Here is a 7,353-nt window from a genome sequence, read left to right as displayed (position 1 = left end):
ATACCATGGAATACTACATGGCAATGAGAAAGAATGAAACCTGGCCATGTGTAGCAACATGGATGGACCTTGAGGGTGTTATGCTGAGCGAAATAAGTCAGGCAGAGAAGGACAAATATCATATGTTTGCACGTATGGGAGGATTAGGAGGAACTTAACTGAGGAACAAGGGGGAGAAGAAGGGGGGAAATGGTGGGGGAAAGGGAGAGAGACAAACCATGAGAGACTCTTGAATGCTGACAAAAACTGAGGACTGATGGATGTGGGGAGAGAGGGGGGATGGGCACGGAGGAGGGCACTTGTGGGGATGAGCACTGGGTGTTATATGGAAACCAACTTGACAATAAACTATTTGTAAAAAAAAAAAAAAAAAAAAAAAAAGAATTGACTGCCTTCCGAGAAAATCCAGTCTGGTCTCTGTGATGTGGAAAAACAGTCAAGTGTTATAGGAGCCGTTCGGAACCCGAGAAGGTAAAATTAACAAGCGTGACAGCAGCATTCTGTTTTAAATGTCAGCAATGTTCTAGGTGCTGAGAAAGACCCTAATTATCGTCAGGACACGCAGGCTTCCCTCACTCCGTCAAGACTCAACAAGCAGTCCGCAGGCCCTAGGGGACTCCTGCCCTTTCAGTGGAGCCGATGGACTTGTAATGTGGTGACATCCACTTTAAGCTGTCGCTCTGACTCTGACAGAAACAAGCCCCCAATTCAGTTCCTCTCGGTTCCCTGATGTCCAACCAGGGGACAGGGTGCTGTGCCTCATGCCACCTCTGAGGAGAGGCTCCCTTGTTTTGAACCCATTAAAAGATAAACTGAGGTTGAGGCGCCTTGGTGGCTCAGTCGGTTAAGTGTCCGACTTCGGCTCAGGTCATGATTGTGGATTCGAGCCCCACGTCGGGCTCTGTGCTGACAGCTCAGAGCCTGGGATCTGCTTTGGATTCTGTGTCTTCTACTCTCTCTGCCCCTCCCCCCACCTACACTCTGTCTTTCTTTCAAAAATAAAATAAACATTTAAAAATATAAAGCTAAACTGAGGCACATTAAAAAATTACAAGAGTTTATTTGAGCAAAATTCTATTCATATCAGAGCGCGCCAAATTGGGAGCGGTTAGTGGCATTCCACCAGCCCGCACTCGGGCTGAGACTTTTCTAGAGAAAAGGTGGAAGCAAAGTAAGGAAATCATTGACCAGCTATAGCCCAGAGCCTAGTTGGCTGTTTGGGAGTTGTTGTCCTTAATGGGCTGATGTTGTAACCTTGAGGCGCTTACAGGCTTAGGTTTGGGTTTGCTTACAAAGGTGTCCGCGTCATTACAGCCACCTCAGTGTGGTGGCCTCCCTGGTTAATTAATTTAACAAGAAAGTCCACCCCAATCGCCCCTGCAGTTTTCTCAGCAACTGTGCACAGAGCCTCCCTGCTCAGAGCCGGGTTTTCCGGTTTCTTGGTTCCTACCACCGAGGCTGGGAAGGGGATCTCAGATCATTTCGTTGGTCTGGAAGAGGTTGGAGAGAAAAACAGCCTCTTTGTAAAAGGCTCATTTGAAAAGGCATGAAGAGATGAGTTAGAATCTGGGATTGTGCCCAGGTGGAGGTCTCGCCTGGAATTCCTAATACATTCTTTCTCTTATTAAAATAATATAGGGAACTGGGGTGGCTTGTTGCTTTTCTGCATGGAGTCAATTTGGCTCATGCTGTGTGACCACTTTACATCTGACCTCAAGTGGTGCCAGTTGCAGAATCTTTTCATCCTGGGGATGTTTCCATTCCCCACAACAAGCCCATGGCTGTTCCCTACACCCCTTCCAGGCAGAGAGCAACGCAGTAGACAGAGGCTCCTGCCAGAAGCGATGCAATCGGTGAAGCTACCCACCGGCTTGCTCCCCTGGCCCTGCCCGTCCGCCCTGCCCAGGTCTCAGGTCTACCTTCCCACCTCCCACGGGCCCAAACCTCCCCTTGTGGTCTGGGGAAGGTGTTTCCAGGTGACTGGATGCACCTGGCGTTTTCTCCTTCCTGCTGAGGACAGAAGCCCCACCCCGCCTCCCCAAGGAAGCTGTGAGTCATCAACACACAGGATGACAAGGTTGTGGCAAAGATGGATTGGGGTGTGGGGCGGTGAAGAACGGAGTCAAGATGCGCCTAGATTTGCCTCTCAATAGCTTGTTTGCAACTTCCCTCGACCTCCATAGTCTTTCAAAAAAAAGACGGGGGGACTAAAACATCAAAAAATCTCCCATGTTTTCCATGAGGCAGCTGGTCCACCAAGATGTAGGGAGGAGGAAACAAACATGTAAAATGCCCTTATCTCGACAGCTCTGATCACCCCATCTTTGTTTCCAAAATGACCTATTCGGGTTACAAGGCACCTGGAGAGATTCAGCCCTGCGACCTCCTAGAGACAGGGAGACAATGCGATACAAAATACGCCGTCCCGGTAACCTGCACGGAAGCATCAGGAAGCCAAGAGCACAGCACCACTGCCTGTGTGCCCACCTCCAGCCCCTTGGCCATGCCTTTCCCCCGGTTCACCGAGGACATCGTACTTTATCTGCGGCACGGAGCAGATGAAAAAGCAATTGTAAAACACCCACAGAGGAGCAGCCAGTTGTCATGATCTCTGAGAGGAAGGAAATAACATGGTGTTTTATTTTTAAGTAGCCCATGAGATTTCAATGATTGCATTAAAATTTTAATCACAAACTCCTTAAGTTAGGAAGGGAAGAAAAAAAAAACCCACAAAGGACTCATTGTATAAGAGAGTTTCGCCATTTGGAGTTCTTTTATAAATTTGTGTCAGATCACAATTTGCTGTCTGGGAAATGTAAATTAGTTATTAATGAGCCAAAATTCTAACATCAAAGCCTGTGCATCCACATGCCAGAGAGAAACAAAGAGCTTTCACAGCAATATCAACTGCTCCGTGCGAGCCGGCCTGAATGCAGAATTCGTTGTGACGCGCTTTGCTGCCTCGTAAGGAGCTCGCTTTTCACAAATGTAATCGCACAGGGCACCTGGGTCATTAGCGTCACCTCCACCTGAGCACTGCGTGGCTGTCAGAATCTCAAGGAACACGCAGCATGCATGTGCCAAAAGGGGGCTTTGCACCAAGCGGAGCTGATGCCCCCTTTCTTCTCGGCTCCATCAGCTGAAGGTTTTCCCAGCTCATTTAATGTTTGCAGTATGACCTTGCCCGGGTGGAATGGGGAGCTCAGGTCCACATACACAGGAGTCCCTTCTTATCTGAGGGATACATGCCAAGACCCCCAGGGGATGCCTAAAACTGCAGATAGGGCCGAGCCCTGCGTGTCGTATGTCCCTTCTGCACATACCTACCTATGAAAAAGGTTTAATTTGTAAATTACGCTCAGGGAGAGAGATGAACAAAAACAGCCAATCATAAAACGGAACACTTATAACAATATATTTCAATAAAAGTTGTGTGAATGTGGTCTGTCTTTCAGAACATCTTATTGTACGGTACTCACCCTTCGTGCAATGATGCGAGGTGATACAACGTCTACGCCAGGAGACGAAGCGAGGTGGCCGGCGTGGGCGCTATGGCGCGGCGTTAGGCTGCTACTGACCGTCTGCCAATTTGTCGGCCGCAGGATCGATCCCCTGCTTCCCGACTGCGCTTGGCTGCAGGTACCCGAGACCGCAGAGTGCGAAACCCCAGCTGAAGGACCACTGTCGTTTGCTTCACGCGCTCAATCTTCTTTCTTTGATGGAGATCAAGAGTCTAGATCTAACACGCACACATGGAATGAGAAAAGTGGGCAGTTACACAACTGCGTATTTGCCCGTGGAAAGGGCCGTCCCGGGAACCTAACAGAAGTCCTGCGGGCCCGTAGGAACATTCGCTGACTCCTTTCCACGCACGCTGCTGGTGTGCCCGCCGGGGGCCGCGCTGCGCTATGCAGGGCTCACGTGAGGGTGTGCAAAGCAGAGCCCTGCCTGCACCGAGCCCCCTGCCTGAGACAGGGGTCGGGGAGTAAGTAAACCCTCAAATCCCTCTACAGACGTACTGGGGGTGGGGGTGGGGGTGGGGGGAGAGGAAACGCCCTGAACAAGGTTCCTGCCCCGGTGAGAGGGCTGGGAAGCGATTCCATGAGGAAGTGACATTTAGGCTGAGAATGAAGGAAGAGGGAGGGTCAGCCAGGCATAGAGAGGACGGGGAAGAGGTCAAGGTGAGTGGCATCCACCAACACGCGAGAACTGAGAGCGAAGGCAGTGACGCCCTGCCTGCCTCCCTGGCCAAGACTCCTCCTCTCCCCAGAGCGGGGGCCGCTGACCTCCACCTAAAGGCCTAGCCTGGGTCTGGCTCCCTGGTTGTGTGGAGCCAGGAGCTATGGAGAGCGGCCTACGTCCCAGAGTTCAGGTGACTCGACATCAAGTCACACTTGCTGCTATGCCCTTCACCTACTGAGAGTCGCACGTGTGACGCCCACTCCTGGGTCCCAGATCTGGTGAGAAGGTCCCTCAGTGAGCCAGGGTCCTGCGGGCAGCCCTCCTGCCCACAGCTGATGGCTACCTGGCTGGATTTCCTCCTGTGGCCTGCTCAGGTTTTTACCTGTCGTCTTTAGGACCTTTGCCCTCTTACCACTGCGGGGGAGCCCCTGGCCTCGGTGGACTCCAGCGGACTCCCATAGCCGTTATTTCCCAGTGCAGTGTGCACACGTGGGCCAGCTGTCCTTCCCGCGGCCACCAGCCAGGGCAGGTCATATTTCCAGGTTCTGGTCACTCCTGGCATGACCTAAACCCCCCACCCGACATGACGCATCAGTTCTCCGAAGGAGAGAGTTGAAGGGTGGGGAAGCGAAGCAGAGCCAGAGAAAAGAACCTAGGACAGGGGATCAGTGTAGGAAGAGAACCAGAGAAGTCTCGGCGGCTGGGAGCAAGGCCCAGGCTTCAGGACGTAGCCACGCAGGCAGGCGTGAAGACCTCGGGCCCAACAGCATCCGCGTGCCTGATTCATGCTTTGTCTCTCACTCCCCTCTCCCCACCCCAGAATTCCTCGCCCAGAACTGCACACCCCAGCCCTGTTGGATGTTTTTCACGCCCTCCCAACAGATTAGTTGGAAGACCTTCCAAACTCTGACTTTCTGTGTCTGGAATTCATAAATGCTGCCCCTTACCTCGTTAACCCATCTGCCGGCCCGCAGGCTGAACAGCACTGAATCCCGAGTCCATCCCGATGGGCCTCTGGTTGGGTGCCCCTCCACGCACCCCACATCTCCCTGAACGTCTTGTACGGTGGGTCCCCCCACACTGCCTCTTTCCTGTGTGTCTGTCTCCTCTGCTGGACTCCAAACTCCGTGAGATCTGGGACTGTTTTTTTCAATTCATCTTTGTGTCCACTGATCTCCTGCCCGGTTATCGAGTGATCAAACACACAACAGAAACCCAACAAGTATTTGCTACGTGGGTAGGCTGATGAATAGCCACACAAATATCTCCTCCTTGGCCACTATCCAAGGAAGGCAGCAACATTCTCTTCTCTAGATCATGGCCATGGAAGAGCAGCATACACTGCAGTCACAGAGGCACTCTCTCCTCTGAAAACATTTGGAGAACATGGCATCCTCACTCAGGGCTTGAGCAAGTGGAACCCAGAGTCCCCTTAGCAGGTGGACAGATGGCAGGCCCTTCATGTTGTTAGAACTGGCTTCGCCCAGCTTCACACCCAGGTCCTACGAAGGCTGGTGTCTTTCCCTGGGCAATGTGGGTTCCAAGGCCTTAAAGAAGATAAAGTGCTTTCCCGTTACATTCCTGGTTGAGGAGGTGGACAGACGCGCTGCACAGCCTCCTGGCACACCTGTTTCCACCATTCCTTGCACGCCCGGCCACAAGAAGTTCCCTGGGAGCAGCTGCGTCGCCTCCACTCCCAGTTCAACCACGTTCTACAACTTTTCTATGGGATCTTCCCATCACTGGTCATTTCCACCATCTCATTTATAAGCTCTCCAAAGTGTGATTCACGGACTACGAGACCGTGAAGAAACGGGTCTGTGGTCCCATAAATTTGGGAAACGGTGCATAGGCTACTCTGCTTGGAGATTCAATAGCACGTGATGCTCTAAGGCATGTCTTGCAGTAACAAATCCTGCCTAGGATTTCTGGTCCAAATGGCACAGTTGGTTCAATCGCTGACTCATCCCCTATAGCACATGCATGCACAGCAATGAGAAATGAAGTTTAAGTTGAGAAAATAAAGCAGGCATAGCCCAGCATAAAAACAAAATAAGCACCTCCGTGAATGAGAAATGGGGTGAAACATGAAGCGACTAGCCACAGGCCTGCTGGTTCCTCAGGAAGGGGAGGCTGACGGTCCCCTCCTTTGGGACAGAGAGGAATAAAATCATTTTGTGAGAGGGGCGCCTGTGTGGCTCAGTCAGTTGAACGTCCAGCTTCAGCTCAGGTCATGATCTCATAGTTCGTGGGTTCGAGCCCCCCATCAGGCTCTGTGCTGACTGCCAGCTCAGAGCCTGGAGCCTGTCTTTGGATTCTGTGTCTCCCTCTCTCTGACCCTCCCCTGCTCATGCTGTCTCTATCTCTCTCTCAAAAATAAATAAAAACATCAAAAAAATTTTTTAATCATTTTGTGAGAGATGGGGGAAGGATCTAGTAACGTCCTGCGAAGTTGTTTGCAGAACACCCTTTGGGACATGTTGCCCGTTTCTCCTCCACTCTTGCCTCATTATCACTGGACTCAAGGTGCTCAGAAACCAAAAACTGGTCAGTCTCTGGCACACACATCATTTTGTGTCACCAAACATTAACATTAGCCTTCCCAAAACTGTTAAGGAAAACTCTATGACAAGACCCCACATGAGGGATTTCTCCCTCTCCTCTCTCTCTCCCCCATCTCTTTTTTCTCCTCCCCCCCCCACATCTCCCTCTCTCTCCCTTTCCCCACCACCATCAACTTTTCTTAGGAGCCCTCCTCCTCACCTTCCGCTCACCTACACCCTGACTTCCTTTGCCCTCACTGACCTCTGAACTGCTGTCCCCATAGCCACCTAATGGCCATGGCGACCATGAGTTCTCACACTTCATACTCTGTGAGTCTCTCCCCTTTTCAACACTGCTGAAGGTCCCTCCTGATGAACCTGGAAAATTCTTGGCTCCTTTAACATTCCCTCTCCCCAACTTGCAATCCTCTTCTCCTTTATCTCCCTATTCTCACATTTGCCCCTCACACCCCCCTCTGCCCACACATGTCACTCCTCACATGTCCGAACACCCAGGAGTTCACAGAACCTTATGATTTAACTACTGAGCTAGAAATGGTTGGTCAGGTTTGCTCTGTGTCTGTTGCCGGTTGTGTGGTTGTGTTGGTCGTGGTGTGTTGCGGCGGGG

General features: G+C 51.5%; 1 long non-coding RNA gene across 1 annotated transcript in view; it reads left to right on the top strand.

Annotated features, from left to right (window-relative positions):
* LOC120234309 overlaps positions 1-3,882 on the top strand; it is a 15,949-nt gene extending 12,067 nt beyond the window's left edge. The window contains exon 3 of the long non-coding RNA XR_005529053.1: positions 3,456-3,882. This is a non-coding gene — a long non-coding RNA (uncharacterized LOC120234309). The remainder of the gene's footprint in view (positions 1-3,455) is intronic.
* The last annotated feature ends 3,471 nt before the right edge of the window (positions 3,883-7,353 follow it).

The sequence above is a fragment of the Hyaena hyaena genome, unplaced genomic scaffold (genome assembly GCF_003009895.1).
Source record: "Hyaena hyaena isolate Hyena2069 unplaced genomic scaffold, ASM300989v1 scaffold_106, whole genome shotgun sequence".
Taxonomy (NCBI): Eukaryota; Metazoa; Chordata; class Mammalia; order Carnivora; family Hyaenidae; genus Hyaena; species Hyaena hyaena.
Note: the sequence above shows the minus strand (reverse complement) of the source record. Positions and strands in the feature narration are given on the sequence as shown.